Raw genomic sequence first — 23,961 nt, 5'->3', positions numbered from 1 at the left:
AATCTTGCCCTCAACACTGGTTAGGCTGAAAGGGAGCCTTTCACATGAAGGAGGTGGGAGTGGGAGAAAGTTAGGTGCAAGATTTGCACCTGTGTGTAGATAGGAATTTGAGCTAGTACTTTTCCTTGTAGAGTGTTTCCAGGAGAGACTATAGCTTTCACTGTGTTAAAGGAAACATTATCAGAAAGTTAAATAACTATTAATGAAACCCATCCACAGAGCAGTGCTACAGGTCAAGCTGAAAGCAAAGACTCAGAACAACCATAACAAGTTCAATGATGTAAAAGCAAGCAGTCCAGATAGTTAGAAGTAATAAAGCAAGTCATAGACTCTATCATTTGAAGTGTTTAGGTGACTTTCATTTACCAATGCCAACCCTGCACTAACAAGATAATGCAGGACCTCAGTGAAAGGGATTATATTGTGTGATCCGGACAATTATGACCTTCTCCAGAAATTTGGGGATTATTTGTTACATTTTCAGTGTCTTGGTATTAGCTTCAGTTTTCAGAAGTTCTTCATTTTGCTTTATGGATGATGGAAAATTTTACTTCTATTACTGATTTCATTTGAAGTGGGACATGTCAGTGTATTAGAATTTTTTGCCTGAACCTCCCCCGGGTTAAAACATGCCAACAGGACTTGATGTTGATGTTAGTGATGAATATCTATATCTGAATTTCTTTTCATTGCTTTTCATTCTTAGCTGAACTGCAGCTGATTGCTCTTGTTTTATAGGCCAGATTCATCTCTGCTAGTGCAGGCAGGGGCAATTTGCAAGGGTTATTATATCCCTAGATCTGCAAATTCACCACCAAGAAAAAGCAGTCGGTGATCATAAGTTCTATTGGCACATCTGGACACTTTTGCTAGGGAATCTCTAACTTGGTACGGCCTAGATCCAAAGCCCATTGAAGTCAATGGAAAGTCTAACTTGTAATATAAGAGCAACCTCTTCCCCTGCTCCCACTATTGGCCTTTACTGACACTGGCAGGTGAGGGGGGAAGAGAAATTGAATCTTTCAGTATGGGGTCCTATAATCCACACAGATGCATACAGGGATCTCAGAGCTATTTGCACTGGCTTACAGAATGTGGTATTTATTAATAATTTGATAAGATGTATCCTTATAGCAAGTTTTTTTTTTTTAAAGAAAGTTCATTTGTCACATCTGTGCCTCCAACCTAAGTCACAGATGACTGGGTTTACTAGTGCTGTGTTGCTATAGATTTCTGAGGACCACAGGATTCAGTTCAGTTTAAGGGCCATATCCTGCCCTTGATATGGAGTTTCACTGACTTCAGTGTGGCCAAGTAGGACAGGTTCAAGATTCAGCCTGACTTACATTGATGTAAACCAAAGCACTTTCAGTAGAAACCAAAACACTTGGGAGGAGGCAGCAGTGGCAACCCCAACCTGAAGGGAGACCACAAGGGAGCTAGTGAAGCCAGAAAAGTGGATGGTGTCCAATAAGGGGAGGGGACAAATGAAAGCTATCCACTTAGGGGCTGCAACCCCAGACAGGGTGGAGGCTGCTTCACTGACGCAGACCTGGGCCAGTCTGGCTCAGTAGATGTATAGGCTTGAAGAGGACAAATAAATACACGTCAAAAATGTGAAACATAGCTCCTCCTCCATTCCTGCCAGGACTTGAGTCTCGAGTTCTGTGTTTAACCGGCAGGAATTGATACCATCACACACATCTACAATGTGAGGAATTCAGCTCCCTCACTGCCTGAGCTGTTTGTGAGGGGATCAGCTATTTCAAGGACATGCAGGTCTCTGATCTCAGGTTCTGGCAGAAAAAAGCCATTTGGTTTCTCATTCACAGTGTCGGTCTTTGTAACTTTTATACTTTAGACAGTACTGCTTTGGGTCCTCAAACAAGTTTAAAGTCTTCATGTGGCATTGTAGGCCCTGAGGGGAAAAACAAAACAAAACTGGAGTTCACCAGGGCCACAAAAGGGTACAAAAATAAAAATTATAATTACAAATGGATTTTTAAGAAGAGAAAAATATCTCCAGCTGGGGTTAGGGTGGAAAAGTGTAAGTAAAATAGGTAAAAAGTAAAACAGTGTTGAAAGAGAGCTGAGCCCTGTACAGACATATTAGATAGTGCTGAATGACAAATGATAAAAAGATCAAGTTCATGTCCTTTCCAGTGCTGCAAGCAGAGGACTGAACATGCTGAGTCTGACCAAAAGCATCAGAGTACAGTAAGTCACAGGATAGTGTGAATCACTGGAGAATGATCCTCAAACAGCCCCTACTTCCAACCCCCTTCTCCAAGAAAGCCAATTAATCAAAAGCAGGAGCTAAATTTAAGGCAGGGTGTGTGTATACAAAATCAACATGTAACATAGAAGAAGTTGTGCAGGTGCTGTATGATTTGATTTGATTTGATTTGATTAGAGCTGGGCAAATGAATGATTTTTCAGTCAGTGGCAGCTCTGGAAGATAAAAAAAAAAAAAAATTGGTTCAACCCAAACTAAAACCCAAAATTCCAAAAAATGTTGGCAAATCAAAAAGGTCTGTTTTGAGTCAAACAAAACATCTTAAAACAAGGCAGACAAAGGATGGGAGAGGAAGCAGAAGCTATGTCTATACTTACAGCTATAGAATAAAGGCACTATAGGTAGCTACACACCACAGTGAAAGGCAAACTGCATCCACAGTTGTCACTGCAAGTGTAACTACATCCTACAGCGAGAGGCTCTGGTAGTGGGGAAAGGCTCTGTCAGGGGAGAGACAGCAGGGAAAGGCTCTGGCAGTAGGATAATATAGTGCTAAAACTAGCAGCATAGACATAGGAGGCACTGCTTGGGTGTGTAGAACCCGTGTAGGGTATGTAGCCTGGGGGGTTAGGCATGTAGGGCTCTCTGCTCTGCTTGCCTAAGCAGTGCCTCACCATCTAGTTATACCTGTGCTAGCTGGGTGTACAGTGTCTGTACTCTACACAATGCCGGAAGTGTAGACACACCAAGAGGCACAGAGGAGTGAAGTAACTTGCCCAAAGTCATGCAGCAAGTGAGTGTCTGGGCCAGGAATAGCACCCAGTTCTCCTGACTCCCTGTCTAGTGGCCTAGCTCATTAGATCATGGGTTGTGGGTATCATAGGCTGGGGGAGGTTATGCCTCCCCAAACAGCCAGGCGGGCCCTGCTCACACTCCACCCTCAGGCCCTCCTCTGCAGCTTCCTCGTGTGGTAGCCCCAGTTGATGAGATTTAAACACAGTGAGGGATTGTCTACATAGGGACACTTGGAAAATTAATCCAAATTAACTAAAAGTGTTAATTTAAAGTGGAGTAGTTAAACCTCATTAAAGCCCTGTGTGGATGCTCACATTCAGAACTGAAGTGCCCCTAAGTGCCAGTTTATTTTATGTGACTTCCAAAGGTGAATTAAGCTAAACCAAATTAAGGCCACTTTAACTGTGCATAAGAACATCCACACAGGGTTTTAATGTGGTTTAACTAATCTGCTTTAACAGGTAATCCAAATTAATTTCCCTAAGTGTCCTTGTGTAGACAAGCCATTACAGTTAATTTATTTAAAATCCCAATAAATGTTTTTTCCATATTCCACAATTCTATTGAAAATGACCCTTGTAAAACATGCTGCACTGGATGCACCGACTAAACAAAATTTTAAAAAAATCCCTGCATGTAACAAAGAGTTAGATCTAAGCAGCGGCACTGGGTACTTCAACTGTCTAATTCATCTAAAGAATCAGTGCATGTTTTAATTATTTCATAGCAGTAACATGCATCATGGTGTTTGTTTAGGCATCTAAAAAGGCAAAGGGTTAAGCACTTGGCAAAACTTTATTTTAAGATGTTCAGTAATCTTTCTAGAGGAGAATGCCAGAAGAAGAAGCAAGTTACTGTGGATAAGATTGAGTTCCAGGCATTGGGTTGAGGAAGAGATTGTTGGAAAATACAGCAAATAGTAACATCTGTCTACTCTGGGATCATACTTAGTTTTTTCCAATACATAATTTCAGCCAGTATCAGTTGCCATTTAGTGCCATGGAACAGGAGTGGGGTTTGCTGTTGTGCTTTTACAGCTTATAGATTTCTTTTGATGAGTGCTATTATGCAAACAGTTATTTTATGGCTTGTGCCTCTGATAGGGAGGTTATTTAAATTTAACTACTACCCCAAAGGGTACTTACTGGGGAGGAAATGCACCTGACTTTTGAGTTAGGCATGCCTCTTAGTCCTGCTCATTCTTCTAGTACCCATAACCTCTCTTTGTCTTTCTGTCTCTCAACCATCCTTCCCTTTCCCACAGTTGGCCAAGGCTGATTCAGATAATGTTGCTAAAACCTCAGCCACAGTGGGTGCCAAGATTGTTGGTGCCCACCCCTCTAGGCACAGCTCAAAGTAATAATGAGTTATCTACCATTCCAGCTTCGCTGACACCTGATGTGGGCTAGAAAGCTGCTTTGTGCTCACAGAGCTTTACAGAGATAACCTGAGACTCACCAGCTTGGACACATTCACAAAGGGATCAAAATCCATCCCCCATCCATTGAGAGAGAGTGTGATGGGGAGAGGGGCATGCACTGAATCTTGAGCCTTGCTGATGAAGTCCGAATTGAATGGCTTTTCAGGGGCCTCAGTTTTGTCTGAACCAGCCATGGAACTGGTATTTCTCAGGCTATGTCTACCTGTACCATTGCAGCTGTGCCGCTGTAAGGTCTCCCATGTAGCTGTTCTATGCCGGCAGGAGAGAGCTCTCCTAGCAGCATAATAAAACCACCCCCAACAAGCAGAGGTGGCTGTGTTGGTGGGAGAGCTGGCACTTTCATCGGTGAAACTTATGTTGGTTGGGGTGTGTTTTTTTTCATACCCCTGATCGACAAAAGTTTTATCGAAAAAAGTGCTAGTGTAGACAAAGCCTAAGTAAGTGAGCTGTCATTTGTATGTCACAGAATACAAACAATTCAGCATGTAATGTATTTCCTGCAAACACAGGGTAAGAATACAACAGAATTCATGTAGACATCATAGCTGGACGTGCCCTTAAAAACAGGATCTGCAGTCTAACTGAATAGAAACAAGTGACTAAGCCTCTGCGAAGGTGACCAATAGCTGACCTCCAATTGAGGCACAGCAGAGAAAAAGCTTAATTGTATTTTCAATATTTACTGTAGAATGAAGCAGCTTCAAAACCATATTTAGCTGCAAGATAAAGTCTTTCAAATGGTGTTCAGTGAAATCCCATTCCAACAGCAATTGATTCTGAAAATGTGATGTGCCATAACTGCAGTTACGCTGAGTCCCGAAGTGCTATGCTGAGCAGTTCTGTACTGAAGTGGAGAATGATTCGTTTACAGATTCCGTATTAAATTTGGAGCAGTGGAGAAAAATGTGGTCTAACAAACGCCAAAAAAAACAAAACAAAAACCACAGGAGCCTTTTCTTTACACATTTTCTGTAGTGAAACCTCCACTTGAAGAGGACAAGGTGAGTCTTTGGTTGACGTTACTACACCAATACATTTGGGCCTGGACCCTGCTTTGTAATTGAAGATGCCATACCATAACTCTACCTCTGGCTCCATTCATGACCATACAGAAATCATTCAAACATCCAGATAATATTTATCTCCAAACACCTGAGGTCCTTAATCCACCATCATTTTTGGCCTAAAAATTTACTGGGCCTGATTCTGATGTCAACGGCACTGGTGTAAATTGGGAGTAACTGCACTTAAGTTGATAGGTTTTAAATTGATTCTCACTAGTGTAAGTACCACCTGAATCAAGCTCAATGAGTATAAAGAGGATTTCTCTATTTCCTATCATTTTATGCCACTGTAGATGCATGTTAACATCTAAACATAGCTGTTCACCTTGCAGGCAATAGTCTCCCATTCATGTATATTGTTGAATTTGGGCCCTAATGTACAATCAAAATTAACAGATGTGTCTTGGGAGGAAAGGGAGAGCACTGCTCTGAGACAGGACTCCCTGCTGCTGGGCATTTACTATGACACATAACTTCCCCTGGGGCTTGGTTTTGCTGTTTAACTGCTTCCTTACTGTAAATATCACTGAGGTTGGATGGTTTGGTTTGGTTTTTTCCCTTCCCACAGGAAGATATCTTTGACTGTGACTGTTTGGTTTAATGTGCCTTGTTCCACAGGGAAGTGGAGACAGAGAAAGCAAAAGGCTTTTGTTGAATACACCAACTAACCTCTGTTACTCGTTTTTTCCTCTGGGTTGTCTGGCCAACGCTGACCCCTCGTGCTCCAGATATAACAACTGCTATTGAATCATAGAATCATAGAATATCAGGATTGGAAGGGACCTCAGGAGGTCATCTAGTCCAACCCCCTGCTCAAAGCTGGACCAATTCCCAACTAAATCATCCCAGCCAGGGCTTTGTCAAGCCGGGCCTTAAAAACCTCTAAGGAAGGAGATTCCACCACCTCCTTAGGTAACGCATTCCAGTGCTTCACCACCCTCCTAGTGAAATAGTGTTTCCTAATATCCAACCTAGACCTCGCGCACTGCAAGTTGAGACCATTGCTCCTTGTTCTGTCATCTGCCACCATTGAGAACAGCCGAGCTCCATCCTCTTTGGAACCCTCCTTCAGGTAGTTGAAAGCAGCTATCAAATCCCCCCTCATTCTTCTCTTCTGGAGACTGAACAATCCCAGTTCCCTCAGCCTCTCTTCATAAGTCATGTGCTCCAGATCCCTAATCATTTTTGTTGCCCTCCGCTGGACTCTTTCCAATTTTTCCACATCCTTCTTGTAGTGTGGGGCCCAAAACTGGACACAGTACTCCAGATGAGGCCTCACCAATGTCGAATAAAGGGGAACGATCACGTTCCTTGATCTGCTGGCAATGCCCCTACTTATACAGCCCAAAATGCCGTTAGCCTTCTTGGCAACGAGAGCACACTGTTGACTCATATCTAGCTTCTCGTCCACTGTGACCCCTAGGTCCTTTTCTGCAGAACTGCTACCTAGCCATTCGGTCCCAAGTCTGTAGCTGTGCATGGGATTCTTCCGTCCTAAGTGCAGGACTCTGCACTTGTCCTTGTTGAACCTCATCAGGTTTTTTTTTGGCCCAATCCTCTAATTTGTCTAGGTCCCTCTGTATCCAATCCCTACCCTCTAATGTATCTACCATGCCTCCCAGTTTAGTGTCATCTGCAAACTTGCTGAGAGTGCAGTCCACACCATCTTCCAGATCATTAATAAAGACATTAAACAAAACCGGCCCCAGGACCGACCCCTGGGGCACTCCGCTCAAAACTGGCTGCCAACTAGACATGGAGCCATTGATCACTACCCATTGAGCCCGACGATCTAGCCAGCTTTCTATCCACCTTACAGTCTGTTCATCCACCCCATCCTTCTTTAACTTGGCGGCAAGAATACTGTGGGAGACCGTATCAAAAGCTTTGCTAAAGTCAAGGAATAACACATCCACTGCTTTCCCCTCATCCACAGAGCCAGTTATCTCATCATAGAAGGCAATTAGGTTAGTCAGGCACGACTTCCCCTTGGTGAATCCATGCTGACTGTTCCTGATCACTTTCCTCTCCTCTAAGTGTTTCATAATTGATTCCTTGAGGACCTGCTCAATGATTTTTCCAGGGACTGAGGTGAGGCTGAGTGGCACTAAGGTTACTATCAATATATTGTGGGCACAGAAGATTAGAGAGACTGTTACAAGGTCACCTGATGATACAGGAGAAGAGAAGATTTCTTTATGTAGAAGCATGGAGAGAATAGGAACAAATTCTTTCTTAAAAGATTGATTTGTAACATTGTCCTTTCAAAAAAACATGGCTTGCTTATGCATAAAACTGCACAGAGCTCTGTATTGATTGAGAGGACTATAAATATACATGGGACTCATATAAGTTTTCTGCAAGCAGTAAAGTTTAAGGATGATGTTTGAGAAATAAAAAATTGGCTAAATATAATTTGCGTGTACTATATTCCCCAAATATGCAAGAGAAAATCATCACATTAAAAAACAAACAGAGCATTTTCTAGAAATTGAGGGATTTTTCCTTCATTGAGATCCTGTTTATTTTCTCTCAGATAAGAAGAGTTACTTTACCTCTACAGACCATGCAACTCGGAACTGCAACTTAGAACATAATCAGAAATGTATCTTGTTTGGATAATGAGGAACACTTTCCTAGTTAGTTTTGTGTTCTTGTGGGACTAGAACAGAATGTTAAAAATGCGTCAAAAGAATCACACCAAACTATTTGCAGATCAGAGGTGTGTGTGTGTTTTGTTTTTCTTTTTTGCCCTCCCCCTACCCCATATTTCTCTTTGTCTACAAATTAGGGCATAAATTTCTAATGTATAAACAACACGTTCTGGCTCTAACAACTGAATGTGTGGCCTTGTCTACACTACAAAGTTTTGTCGGCAAAAGTTATGCCGCTTTAATTAAAGTGCTTTAATTAAAACCGCTGTTGCATGTACACAATAGCTCCTTGTGTCGGCAGAGTGCATCCACACTAGCAGCTCTTGCAGCGACACAAAGAGCAGTGCATTGTGGGTAGCGATCCCACTGTGCAACTGGCCGCAGGGTGCTTTGGGAAGGGTTTGCAATGCCTCATGGGGCAGGTACTGCGTCACATGATGCAGGTTTCTCAGTCTCATCATTCCAGGAGCATCCTAATGGATTGTCAGCCACTTTTTCAACTGAAGTGGCGAGAGGGTGGGAGGGAGAGGAGAGTGGTGTGTCTGGGGCGGGGAGACAGCAGGCTGACCGACCTATCTTGAGGCGGGGGGGACACCCACCCCCACGTCAGACCCAAGAGGTCAAAACAGTGAACAGAGCAGTCACAGCAGGCATTGTGGATCCTGGCAGAAGCTAGTTATGTCAACAAAACAAACAGCAGTGTCTACACTGACGCTTTGTCACTTTAACTTTGCCGCAAAAAGCTTTATGCCTCTCGTTGAGGTGGTTTTATTTTGTCGGCATCTACTCTGACGCATCTGGATATTTGTTCCTCTTTTGCAAAAACTAATCATTCCAAAGGGCAGTGTCACTGATGAATGAATAAACATCTTGACTTTACAAATACAGAATTTATGGAGTAAAGCTTACAATTTTTATTTTTTCCCCTCTAATCCTTTGATATAACTTTCTAGTAAGTCAGACTTGGCGCTTGGAAGCTGTGATGGATGAACCCTGCCCTTCTAAAGATTCCCTTCTCTCCTCCTCCTAGTTTCTCTCCAGTTTCAGTGTTGCCAACTTTCAGTTTTATCATGTCTCATTATGGTTGGTGTTTTTCTTAGAGCCTTAGCTCCTGTCAGGAGATCATGTAGAAATCCCAACTTCCATTATTTTTAAAAAAGGAAGCTTTTAGCCTTCATGATTATAGAGATGGACTCAAATAATGTGTCCCAAATGTATCTGAAATGCTCAAAAACCAGAAGACAACTAAAAAGAACCCCACATTTATTTTTTAAAGATCTCCTGATTTTAAATCAGTCTCATGATTTTGGGGACCTGACATCATTTTTTTTGTTTTTTGTTTGTTTTTAAAGACCCAGGGATGACCTTGAGTCTTCTCTGATGGGTCCCTGAGTCAATTCTTGTTGTACGCTCTCGCCCTTCAGTCAGAGCATATTGGCTGGCTGACAGACCCCTTCTACCTGAGCTCCAAAGATGAGTGTCCTGTATCATGGACGTACATATAAGGGGCCACATGTCTATAATAAAAGGGCAGCCCATACAGGGCTTCAGTCTCCAGTCCAGGGTTCTCTGGTCTTCACTCTGGGTAATAATGGTATACAATATGGTGCATCTGTGAATTATCTGTCAACACAAATCTTTTTCCAGTTTTTAGGAACCCAGAATATCCAAGAATGGCATCAGCCACATCTCATTTGTTGTGTCAGCCAGTTTTGACAACTGAGGGATTGCAAAACTGACACAAAAATTAAACCTGAAACTGCTTAAGCAGGCAGCTTTGACAGAAATATCTCTTCAGTTCCTTTTTCCACTTCTTTGAAGTAAACACTTGTTCCAGCTGATGGCCACAATATTCTAAAAGAGTGTTTCTTTTTAGACAAAGTAGACTATGCTTCTGCCACTTTCTATGTGGCAGAAGAACTCCAAACCCAGGGCTTCTCACATTTGTTTCACCTCATTTCTGACAACTTGCCTCTCTTAGTTTAATAAACACTTCATTCATAAAAAGTATATTTTAAGCACCATTTCCCTGTCTTTATTATTTATTTATTTATTTATTTCTTCTTCTTCTTCTTCTTCTTATTATTATTATTATTTGTGAGACTAAGAGAAAGGTGAGGTCCTGTGAGCCAGTATTTTAGAATTTGTTTTACCATTAGACCTGCAGTGACGTATTTTGCCAGGATCATACCTTTTGAGTGAACCAACCTTCATCATCCCCCCAAAGTTTCCTCTTTATGTCATGTCTACTCTAAAGGCCTTACAGCAGCACAGATGTACCACTGCAATTGCACCACTGTAAGATCTCCGTGTAGCCACTCTATGCCAGTGGGAGAGAGTTCTCCCATCGACATAATTAAACTACCCCAATGAGCGGCGGTAGTTATGTTGGCATGAGAGCATCTCCTGCTGACATAGCACTGTCCAAACTGGAGCTTTTGTTGGTGAAACTTATGTCGGTCAGGGGGGTGTTTTTTCACACCCCTGACTGACAAAAGTGTTACCAACAAAAGTGCTAGTGTAGACATAGCCTTAGTTTCCCACCCAGGAGACAAGTGGCTGCTGTTGCTATTTGTTACTCAGCACTAGACAGCCCTGGCCACAAATGGACCCATCAAATTGGTGCCACAAGCCACAGTCAGATGTGAAAATGTTTAAGAAATGGCGAAGACACATTGGCTTTTTATTTTGTGATATGAAATAGCTCTGTGAACTATGCTGATTATTATAAATAAAAATAATTGTTGGGTTGGAAGGGACCTCAGGAGATCATCTAATCCAACCCACTGCTCAAAGCAAGACCAATCCCTAGACAGATTTTTGCCCCAGATCCCTGGGTAGCTCTCTCAAGAATTAAACTCACAACCGTGGGTTTAGCAGGCCAATGCTCAAACCACTAAGCTATCCCTCTCCCTAGCTTAGATAAGCTTCTGTTATTTCTGATGAAGTCAAAGAGATCTATGTGGCTCCAAAAAGAGAATTTACAGTAAAGGCCACAAACCCAACCTCTCAGGGCAGTGTTTGATCCTTAGTAATTAAAAAAAAACATTCTCTTCCACTTCTAGAGAATTCCACTTGATTAAAAAGCAAATCCATTATTTTGAAAAATAAATATTTGGTGGTCCAGTGGATCACTGCATCATGGGAGACCCAGATATTTGCACTAGTTTAAACCTCCATCTCTCCAGGTTGAAATGATAAGGTTGTGCTTTGGGTAGGAGTGTAATGGTAGCTCAAATGCCAGGTCCCTTCATCTCAGAGCAATGACCATGGAGCAATGGCCACCTCCCAAGCACATCTGGCATAATTCAGACATCAGTGTAGTTACTCTAGAAATGAATGTATTGAGTACACACTGCAGTACTTGATTCTCCTCTCATTTTTAAGTGTGTTACACTGATGTGTGTTTCCTTGAACCTCAGTGGAATGAGTTTTGATTTACCCCAGTGTAATTCAGGAAAATGAGGCTCCTCCTGTTAAAAGGAAAAATATTGTTCCCTATTTCCCTTCTCAACTAATGCTCCCATGAACAGGCACAAATATTTTCTTTCTCTCTGTCTCTCTCTCTCTGGAACTTTAAAATCCCACCTCACCCATGGAAAGCAAGTTTTTTGGTTTGTTTGCTTTAACTACATGAATACTATTCAATGGAATTCATTGCTTAAGGCAGGAAATAGTATAGAATATCTACTACAGAATTTTCGTCATATATACTGTGTACAAGAAAGAACGTGTGATGCTGTGGTATGAAGGTTTAATCAGCATATTTGGAATAGCTGTAATACTTACTCATGATAAAGCAAAGGAGTTGTAAAGATCAGTACATCTCTGAAGCCCAAATTTACACACTGAAAGATTCAGTTCAGATAGATTTTGAATAAGTATCCACCATTTGGGTGCTTCTTGGAACTGAAACAAACTTCCAGACAGTTTCAGACTAAGTCATTATTATCTCTCACATCTTTGGTTTTCACATGAAAATAAAGTATATTTATCCAGATTAAGGGATAGTGATTTTTGGCACTGTATTAAACCTGGTTAGCTTGCATGCGAGCCCATGGCATACTCTTCCCACAATGGCTAATGTACTGTCTAGCCTGGGCTTCAGTGAAGCACCATTGGTAATACATGGAAAAACAGTTATTTTGACAAAACAGAAAAAGTTGCAAATGCCTGCATGTGTGACGTGAATACAAATAAAGGAAGATGTATGAAGCAATGCCAAGCCTGCAATCCTAATCCATGCTGTCTCCATAAAGCCCCATTAGTGGTTTCAGAAATTATTCTTACTATTTTAGTTCGTTTTTAAAACAGGGGCCAAAGCTGCAGAAAAGAGCTCCAGTGCTCAGATTAATACATAAAATACAGCGGTGGTAAAAGAAACTATGTTAACAATGCATTTGTAAATTTATTTCTGTCTTTGAACTCTGTTTATACATCACTCTGGAACTCAGCTGCTAGCAGTTAGCTCCAGCATAACTCTGGCTTATCCAAATTTGACGCCAAGAAAAAAAATATGACTTCCTTTTCTCAGTGAGAGGTTTTAATGAGGGGGGAGGGGAAATAAAAAGAAAAACGGAAATGCTATTGTTGGATTTTCCTCACTTGCACATTTTTCACTGGGCTTTAAAGTGCCCACATATGCCGTTAGAAACAAAAGTGAAAGATTTCAGTGATTCATGGCAATACAGCATGTGAGTGGAATATCAGGAATCCTGTGATTCAGCGTGAGTTTTTCTAGTAATGAAAACCAACATGAAAATATTCCTGCTGCATCTGAGCTCAATAAAATGTCCTAATTTTCAAAGAAACATTCTCAAGAGAAAAAAATACAAAAATGCATTTCTCAAATGTCACTGCTTCATGGAGAACAGCAAATTCTTCTAGGATCCAGATCAACATTGCATTGAGTGAATTCACACTCAAATTCTTTGAAGTACTCATACAAAAACCAGCTGGGAGAAGTGTCCCGTGAAAAGAATTTGTTGAATTATTCATAGCGAATAATATCCATTGCGAATTTAGCTTTTATTTCTTTCAGGAGTCCACAATTCAGTCTTGATCTCTGAGAATGTATTTGTTCCATAAAAATATTTGAGAAACAGTTTTACATGAACAAATTTTACTTTATGGGTTGTTTGAGAACTATTACTTAGATTAATTGTATTTCACTAATCTTCATGGGTGAATTGATTACCTATCAGTAAATCACATAGTATTGTTTTAATTCACTGATGGGATGATTGAAACCTTTTAAACAGGAGAATAATGATTACAGAATGATGTGCTATTTAATGGCCGGTGTGAAATGAGTTGCTGGAATCAGTTAAGTTCTTAGTGGACAAATGTTCACAACACAGAAAAGCACAATCAACATTGATATTATATTATTCTTGTTAGAAGTCTCAGCAGAGAAATCAAGGAACTAATCACCAGAGAGACTTTGGTGTCTTCCAATCAGCATTGATGAATATTAGTGGGATGGTATAAAGAAGTTTTCATTGCAGCTAGGCATGCTTTACTTGTTCTATGGATAAATGAAAGATATCAGTCTCTGTCGTTGTTAATTCAGCACTTTGCATGAGCCATAGAGAATGAAGGTGAACAAAGGAAAGCTCAAGTTCCTTTTTGAAGTGTCACCTGAAAAACTGTCATTACATATATTAACACTTTGATTAATTCAAGACACTGCCTAAGTTCACCTTTGCTATAAGCCTTATGTCAATGAGAATCAGAAACTTGGTCATATTGGAAATAAAAAATATTGCTTGAATCATCTGTAAATTGATGTAACTTTTTTCAATAGTTTATCCATGGGTGGAGAACATATGTTTAATATCTATGAATATATTATATATATTTTAATATATGTTAGACATATGGGTGGACTGTTTTATATTAAGGGTCCATGGAGGACGGGAAAGATTCCAGAAGACTGGAAAAGGTTCCATCTTAATATAGTGCCCAGCTATAAAAAGGGAAATAAGGACAACTCGGGCAATTACAGACCAGTCAGCTTAACTTCTGTACCCGGAAAGATAATGGAGCAAATAATCAAGCAATCAATTTGTTAACACCTAGACGATAATAAGATGATAAGTAACAGTCAACATGGGTTTTTCAAGAACAATTTATGTCAAACCAACCTAATAGCTCTCTTTGACAGGGTAACAAGCCTTGTGGAAAGGGGGGAAGCGGTCAATGTGGTATATCTTGAGTTTAGTAAGTCTTTTGATACTGTCTCACATGACCTTCTCATAAACAAACTAGGGAAATGAAACCTAGATGGAGCTACTATAAGGTGAGCGCATGACCATAGGCAGTCATTGAACAAGCTATTGGAGGAAGCTAGCCCCCAGCCCCTCCCCTTCTGCCTAAGGCTCTGCCCCTCCCCCTTCTCTTCTGCTCCCCTCCGCAGCAGGCGTTCAGAGCACCCCTCCCCGTGGCCTCCAGTCTTCCTGCCCCAGCCCAGCCCTGCCCCGGAGTGCTGGGCAGTGCAGTCCCAGCACCCTGAGTGCTGGGCGGGTGGGGTGGCCCTGGCCCCAGCGCCAGCCGCCCCAAGTCTTGGCAGCAAGCCGGCCCACCCCAGCCCCAGCCTGGAAGTTGGGAACTGCAGGAAGGTGCCAGGGGGTGGAGCATGGGCGGGGCAATGCCAGGTTGTTTGGGGAGGCACAGCCTCTCCTGGCCTATTATACCTGCCATTCATGTGCATAACTGGTTGGAAAACTGTTCCCAGGGAGTAGTTAACAGTGGTTCACAGTCAAGCTGGAAGTACATATCGAGTGGGATCCCGCAGGGATCAGTTCTGGGTCCAGTTTTGTTCAATATCTTCATCAATGATTTAGATAATAGCATAGAGAGTACACTTATAAACTTTGTGGACAATACCAAGCTGGGAGGGGTTGCAAATGCTTTGCAGGATAAGATTAAAATTCAAAATGATCTGGACAAACTGGAGAAATGGTCTGAAGTAAATAGGATGAAATTCAATAAGGACAAATGCAAAGTACTCCATTTAGCAGGGAACAATCAGTTGCAAAATGGGAAATGACTGCCTGGGAAGGAGTACTGCAGAAAGGGATCTGGGAGTCATAGTGGATCAGAAGCTAAATATGAGTCAACAGTGTAACACTGTTGCAAAAAAAGCAAACAGAATTCTGGGATGTTTTAGCAGAAGTGTTGTATGCAAGACACAAGAAGTAATTCTTCTGCTCTTTTTCATGCTGATTAGGTCTCAGCTGGAGTATTATGTCCAGTTCAGGGCACCACATTTTAGGAAAGATGTGGACAAATTAGAGAAAGTCCAGAGAAGAGCAACAAAAATTATTAAAGGTTTAGAAAATATGACCTCTGAGGGAAGATTGAAAAAACTAGGTTTGTTTAGTCTGGAGAAGAGAAGACTGAGAGGGGACATGATAACAGTTTTCAAGTACAAAAAGGGTTGTCACAAGGAGGAGTGAAAAAAAAAATCTCTTTAAACTCTGAAGCTAGGACAAGAAGCAATGGGCTCAAATTGCAGCAAAGGCAGTTTAAGTTGGACACTTGGAAAAACTTCCTAACTGTCAGAATGGTTAAGAACTGGAATAAGTTGTCCAGGGAGGTTGTAGATCTCCGTAATTGGAGATTTTTAAGTACTAGTTAGACAAACACCTGTCAGGGATGGTCTAGTTAATACTTAGTCCTGCCATGAATGCAGGGGACTGGACTAGATGTCCTCTCAAGCTCCCATTCAGTCCTACAATTCTTTGACTCTATGCGTCATTTAAGTCCAATGAAACATGTAATTTATATGAAATTTTCATATATATGTTACATATATGCTTGGTCACCATGAGAAGAGAACATTATTTAGGGAATTAACAGCTTCTGTTCTAGCATCAGAGTCTTCCATCTTCTTCTTCTGCACTAAGGCTGTATGAAGTCATAGGGACAAGAATATTGGATGATTTGAAAGAGAGCTAAGAACCTCACACTCACACTGCTGCACATAGGTAGCCCTGGAGTAAAACTATTAATTACATGTGGGTGACACAACTAAATCATTTGTTAAAATATTTCACAGTAAACAATGCTCACTGAAGAAACACACAGTTCTCTCTGAAAAATATCATTCACCACCTTACAAGTTTGAAGCATGATTTTGAGCATTATATTCACTTCTTGGGGGTAGATCATCCAATCCATCCCAGCTCTACTCAGGACCCGAGGTGGTGGGCAAAGTGGGATGTATGCCATTTTTATACCTTCTCCCCTAATCCTAAAGCAAGCTGGGACTCAGCTGTAGGTCTGTGCTTAACTTGTGCCCAGGTGCAAAAACTCAAAGGGGGCCATCCCAGCAGCCTAGGACTGTAAGAACTTGAGGGCAATCTTGCTGACATTACAAGACCCAAACCGAGGGTCCTGGAGGAAGTGACATGGGTTTTGGCCAGCCTTACACTATTCTATAGCTATCTGACTAAGCTGACTTTGTGGTTGTCTTGTGCTTCTGGACTAGTGCAAAGCAGCCACAATGGGGGCCAGGTTATGACTCATGTTCTTTGATATTGATACCGACGTGGTACATGCAGTGGAGGACATGCACTACCCTTGCCAGCATTTAACCTCAAATTGTTTTTTTTATTTTATTTATTGGAACAACACTGATGATGTGCTTGAGCACAGAACATTCCTGTCCACAATATGTTGGAAGATAAGTAAGTTTAATGCTGTTCTGATCTCCATCCAATTGAATTTTACTGCTGTTTAACACTTAAATCCTCTCTGTCTGTGCATTTACACAAATCAAAAATGAGTGCACACTAGGTGTGAAATGCCACCACATCAGAATGGTAGTGTTTTACATCCACATTCTACTGATGTAAGTGACTACATGAAGTACAAGGCCATGGTGAATTGGATCCTATGCATACAGATAAAGGGATACTTAGTGGTGATTCTGACTGGCTGCTAAAAAGTCCTCTTTCAAATTCTCTTTCTCAGTTCAAGCTGTGTTCCCCCCCATTTTCCCTCAATTGCGCAGAAAGGACAGTCTCATGCATTCACATGTAAAGTAACTTCCATATCCATAGCTAAAGAACTGAAGCTGGAGCCCTTTTGATTTATCATCACCATTGCAAACACTTATTGGAAATATGGGGCCTAGATGTGGCATTTAGCAGTGGATCCAGGTTAGAGGTGCTACAGATCTGCGCTGCCCCAGGAGAGTTCAGGGTGGGGATTGTGCCTCAGGAGGTGCACTGGCACCAGGCCCCCAACCTGCAGAGCACATAGATGTGAAATGAGAGCTGAGGCCGTGGCTTTGCCTCCTCCTCATCCCTTCCTGTCCTGTTTGGTTTGATGACTGCCACCAGGGGAACACCAAAGGTCTGTAGCTATGTAGGTGCCAGTCACAGGCCCATCATAGTCATAATTACTGCAAACATTACATTTACATTAGCCCAGAGCAGCACTACTTTGCTGCACTATCTAATGATATTGAGAGAGGCACATTAGAACCAAGCTTCAGCACTTACCTAGTAACTAATGTCTTCACAAGTAATGGGGGAAATATATTCCAAGGGGAGCATATTGCCCTAACCTTACATCTTGGAAGGTAAGTAAAGGAGAGTAACTTTCAAATACTTGGTTGTAAAATATATTTATTTCAATTTTTCAAGTCCATATGATTTTCTGTATCTAAGTGGGAAGCTCAAACCAGATTTTATTTAAATGTTTCCATTGGCCATCAGCAGCCTGAATTAGTATATGAGCATTACATCCTAAACAGTACACCACCAGAGGATAATGGAACAGATATGACCCAACAGTTCATGAAAGGTGATAAGTAGCAGGTCAAGTTATGAGTGAATAATACATAGTGAGAGAATAGTTTTGTTGTTTCTTTTATTTGTGACTGAAAGATAATCCTTCTCTAGGAGTTAGGCAATGAAACAATGAGGAAAAGCAGTAAATACTGCTACAAGTTGAGCTTTATTTCATTCTGGGGGTAAGGAGAAAGGGAGCCCCAAACACTACAGATACAGTACATGCACGCAAGTATCAAGGGGTAGCCGTGTTAGTCTGTATCCACAAAAACAACAAGGAGCCCGGTGGCACCTTAAAGACTAACAGATTTATTTGGGCATAAGCTTTCGTGGGTAAAAAACCCACTCCTTCAGATGCATGGAATGAAAATTACAGATGCAGGCATTATATAATGACACATGAAGAGAAGGGAGTTACCTCACAAGTGGAGAACCAGTGTTGACAGAGCCAATTTGATCAGGGTGGATGTAATCCACTCCCAATAACAGATAAGGAGGTGTCAATTCCAGGAGAAGCAAAGCTGCTTTTGTAATGAGCCAGCCACTCCCAGTCCCTATTCAAACCCAAATTAATTGTGTTAAATTTGCAAATGCATTTTAGTTCTGCTGTTTCTCTTTGAAGTCTGTTTCTGAAGTTTTTTTGTTCAAGTATAGCTACTTTTAAATCTGTTATAGAATGTCCAGGGAGATTGAAGTGTTCTCCTACTGGCTTTTGTATGTTACCATTTCTGATGTCCAAGTTGTGTCCATTTATTCTTTTACGTAGGGACTGTCCGGTTTGGCCAATGTACATGGCAGAGGGGCATTGCTGGCACATGATGTCATATATAACATTAGTAGACATGCAGGTGAATGAGCTCTTGATGGTGTGGCTGATGTGGTTGGGTCCTCTGATGGTGTCGCTAGAGTAGATATGGGGACAGAGTAGGTAATGGGATTTGTTACAGGGATTGGTTCCTGAGTTAGTGTTTCTGTGGTGTGTTTCTATGTAGTTGCTGGTGAGTATTTGCTTCAGGTTGGGGGGCTGTCTGTAAGCGAGGACTGGCCTGCCTCTCAAGGTCTGTGAGAATAAGGGATCATTTTCCAGGATAGGTTGTAGATCATTGATAATGTGCTGGAGATGTTTTAGCTGGGGGCTGTACGTGATGGCCAGTGGTGTTCTGTTATTTTCCTTGTTGGGCCTGTCCTGTAGTATGTGATTTCTGGGTACCAGTCTCGCTCTGTCAATCTGTTTCCTCACTTCCCCAGGTGGGTATTGTAGTTTTAAGAATGCTTGATAAAGATGTTTGTCTCCATGTGAGGGACTGGAGCAAATTTGGTTGTATCTTAGGGCTTGGATGTAGACAATGGATCATGTGATATGTCCTGGATGGAAGCTCGAGGCATGTAGGTAAGTATAGCGGTCAGTAGGTTTCCGGTATAGGGTGGTGTTTATGTGATCATCACTTATTTGCACTGTAGTGTCCAGGAAGGGGATCGCTTGTGTGGACTGGTCCAGGCTGAGGTTGATGGTGGGGTGGAAATTGTTGAAATCCAGGTGGAATTCTTCAAGGGCCTCCTTCTGTGGGTCCATATGATGAAGATGTCATCAATGTAATGCAAGTAGAGGAGGGGCGCTAGGGGATGAGAGCTGAGGAAGCATTGTTCTAAGTCATCCATAAAAATGTTGGCATACTGTGGAGCCATGTGGGTACCAATAGCTGTGCCACTGAGTTGAAGGTATAAGTTGTCCCCAATTCTGAAATGGTTGTGGGTGAGGACAAAGTCACAAAGCTCAGCCACCAGGTGTGCTGTGGCCTCACCAGGGATACTGTTCTTGACAGCTTGTAGTCCATCCTCATGTGGAATATTGGTATAAAGAGCTTCTACATCCATGGTGGCCAGGATGGTGTTTTCAGGAAGATCACCAATGCATTGTAGTTTCTCAGGAAGTCGGTGGTGTCTCCAAGATAGCTAGGAGTGCTGGTAGCATAGGGTCTGAGGAGAGAGTCCAAATAACCAGATAATCATACATACACCATGAGTTTCATTATGTTTTTTTTGTTACAGCCCTATTTTGGCCTAGGACTATAGTCCTGTCTCTACCCTCCACTATTTTAGGGGTTTCTTGTGCTTCAAGGTACCCCTGAGGAACAGTCCCTCACCTCACAGGAATGCTTGGATTGCAACTGTGGTTGGACTCTACAGAAAGAGCTCAAGGTGGGAAGGACTTTTTGTGCCCTCTTTATTGCACAGTCTGCAGGGACCGTGTATATTCTGGCACTATGTGCATGTTGTGCAGGTAGTATTGCCAATCCCACACATTCAAAAACCATGAGTCAGGCCTCAAATATCATAATTGGCTTTAAAATAATGATATTCAAACAAAAATAATACACTTTTAAAAAAATAATTGCCTTCTGGGTTTTAAGCCTTTAGAGTGCACTGGGGATACTTTTAAAGTTCTTCTTAGCAATAAAGAGGGCTAGAAATGTACTATTTTTGTAAAATGAAAGCTGAGAGTCTCAGGTAATCACATGACTCCTGAAATGGATCTTTAAGAAAAATTCAAATTGGTGAGATGCACAATAAAATTGAGCAGAATTGGCAAAACTGTGGAGAGAACATGATGTTGCTAAAGAATGTGTGTGTCCTCAAATGAAGATCTACCATAACTCCAAATAAACAGCATGAATATCTGGACTTTATATTTCAAAGTCTTTGGGAACAAAACAATGCAAATTTGGCACTATAGCTACTCCTGGGGGAATTCTATGCCACTGAGCAATGCAGAATTTGCACAGAATTAATGCTCTGTGCAGAATTTCATTTTTCCCTACAGAATTGGTGCTGGAGAGCTGCTGGCCACCACTAGGGGCCACCAGACCCAGCAGGGCCTGGCTCTCCAGCTGGCAAATACAGGACAATGCCAAGGAGAGGGGGAAGGCGAGGAGGGGCTGGAGAGTTCCAGGGAGCTGCAGTTCCCGGTATGCCCTGAAAGAAGGAGTGGTCTGCAGGAAACGCCATACAAATCCATGACCCAGCTTCAGGCTGTTTCTCTTTCTGGATCCTTGGGCTCTGGGGGTAAGGGGTGTGGGTATCTGAGCTAGGGGGCACCATGTGGCTGGGCTCTTGGGAGTAGGGGATGTGGGTGTGTGGGCTCAGGGGTGCCCCATAGCTGGGCTCTGGAGGGAGAGGGTTAGGGTGTCTGTGCTAGTGGCTAGACTCTGGGGAGGAAGGGGATATGGATGACTGAGACTGGAGGCAGAGTTTTTCCCCAAGGTGTGCCCAGCTGGCACGTGTGACACACCCAGACTGAGGTGCTCAACAAAAACATAACAGAGAAATAGGAACTGGGTTGTAATAGGGGTTTCTTTAACTCTCTTTAACTTTTTTGTTGCCTGTATTGTTACAGACATAGTTGCTGACAGGTATTTTGAAATATATTACCAAAATAATTGAAACTGTTGTGATTATATTGTGTTATTTTGATGAATAAAATATGAAGAATTTTGCAGAATTTTAAAATATTGTGTGCAGAATTTTTAAATTTTTGGCATAGAATTTCCCCAGGAGTAACTATCTCTGAGTTTTGTACATTAATCACTTCATAGCACCTTTTAACCACAGATCTCAAGGGACTTTATGTACAGTCACAACAACTCTATGAGGTGGTGGTTTTATGTCCAGTGTGTGAGTAAATCTCTAGTTGATGAGTATCTGAAAATTCTCATTGAAATGCAGGGCTAAAAGGGACCTCTAAGGCAGGACCAAGTAAACTTTCCTAGACCATCCCTGACAGGTGTTTGTCCAAACTGTTAAAAACTTCCAGTGATGGGAATTCCACTGCCTACCTTAGAAGCCTATTCTCTATGCATATAGTTTTTCCTAATATCTTACCTAAATCTGCCTTGCTGCAAATTAAGACCATTGCTTTTTGTCCTACCATCAGTGGACATGGAGAACAATTGATCACAATCCTCTTTATAACATCCCTTAACTTAGTTGAAGACTTATCAGCCCCCTCCCCCCCGATGTCTTTTCTCAAAACTAAACATGCCAAGTTCTGTAAACTTTTCCTCCTATTTCAGGTTTTATAAACTTTTCATTATTTTTGTTGCTCTCCTCTGGACTGATTCCAATTTGTCCACATCTTTCTTAGTGTTTGACACCAAGAATTGGACACAATACTCCAGCTGAAGCCTCATCAGTGCTGAGTAAAGTGAAACAATTACCTCCCAAGTTTTACATCACTCCTATTAATACATCCCAGAATGATAGTAGCCTTTTTTGCAACTGCATCATGCTGTTGACTCATATTTAATTTTCAATCAACTACAACCTCAGATCCTTTTCAGCAGTAATACCACCTAGCCACTTACTCCCCATTCCCCCCTCGGCCTTGTCTACACTGGCAAGTTTCTGCACAGTAAAGCAGCTTTCTGCATTGTAACTCCCGAGGTGTACACACTGCCAAGCTACTTAGTGCGCAGAAACTGCGCAGTTGCAGCGCTGTAAAAAACCCACTCTGACGAGAGATGTACAGCTTTCTGCACTGGGGGTACAGCGCCGCGGTGCCAGTGTAGAAACCCTGGTTGATTACAGCACTGCAATTGGCCTCCAGGAGGTGTCCCACAATGCCTGTTCTCACCTCTCTGGTCATTGGTTTGAACTCTACTACCCTGCCCTCAGGTGACCATCCGTCATCCCCACCCCTTACATTTCTTGGGATTTTTGAAAGTCCCCTTCCTGTTTGCTCGGTGACGCATGCAGTGGTCTCAGTGCAACTTTCCAGGTGGCCAGGCCTGCTCCACGCACCAGGCAATTCCCCGCTTGGAGCAATGCCGAGCTGATGGACCTCATCAGCATTTGGGGAGAGGAGGTTGTGCAGTCCCAGCCGTGCTCCAGCCATAGGAATTATTATACCTATGGACAGATTTCAAGATTCATAACAGAAAGGGGCCATGACCGGAACACACTGCAGTGCAGGATCAAAGTGAAGAAGTTGTGGAACGCCTACCACAAGGCACGGGAGGCTCTACAAAGAGCTGGACGCGATACTCGGTGGCGACCCCACCTCCACTGTGAAGGCCACTGTGGATACTTCGTTGGCTCGTGTGCCAGTCGAGAGTGGACCGAGCCAGGAGGAGGAAAACTTGGACGAGGATGTGGAGGGGAAGGGGGACCCAGAGGCAGAGGATGACTCGGAGATCAGAGATGTATGCAGCCAGGAGCTCTTCTCTACCCTGGAGGAGGCTAGCCAGTCACAGCTGTCGGATCTTGGTGAAGCCCAAACAGGAGAAGATGCCACTGGTAAGTGACTTTGATTTTAGGAATTGCTGAAGCAAGTTGTAGGGGGTAGGAGGGTTGCAGAATGCAGGCTTGTGTCTGTATGATGTACGTACCACCACATGCCTAGTCTGAGTGGCGGAACAGGGTGTTGATTGACTCCCTCACTTCATGGGAATATGCCTCAGAGATCTCTACAAAACTCTCATGGAGATACTGGGCAATCCACTGCCGCAGGTTCTTTGGCAGAGCTGCTTTGTTTCTTGACCCATTAAGGGTAACTTTCCTGCACCACTCTGCCGTCACTGGTGGGGAGACCATTGTTGCACACAGGCGAGCTGCATAAGGGCCAGGGCAGAAGTCGGATTCTTGGAGAAGACCCTCCCTTGATTTCCAGCAACGAGATATCTTCCGTAATGAGCACAGCCTTTTGAAAATGTGGGGACAGCCACAGTGCTGGCTCTCCCCAAGAGCCACGTGCCCAGTGTACAGTACAGTTCTGGAACACTGATTTCCCCTGCTTCTGCGGTTACTCACCATTTTGGGGGTCTTGTGGCTCATGTGTGCTTGCCTGGGGTCAGCCAGTTAGTGACAGGTATGTGAATAGTGGCTGTGTTTTAAATCAGTGGTCTCTGCTGAAAACAATACTGCTTTTGTAAAATGTTGCATTTTGGCTTCACAGATATGACCTTGGGAGACC

The sequence above is a fragment of the Chrysemys picta genome, chromosome 3 (assembly GCF_011386835.1).
Source record: "Chrysemys picta bellii isolate R12L10 chromosome 3, ASM1138683v2, whole genome shotgun sequence".
Lineage (NCBI taxonomy): Eukaryota > Metazoa > Chordata > Testudines > Emydidae > Chrysemys > Chrysemys picta.
The sequence above is the reverse complement of the archived record's forward strand: the minus strand, read 5'-3'. Positions refer to the sequence as shown.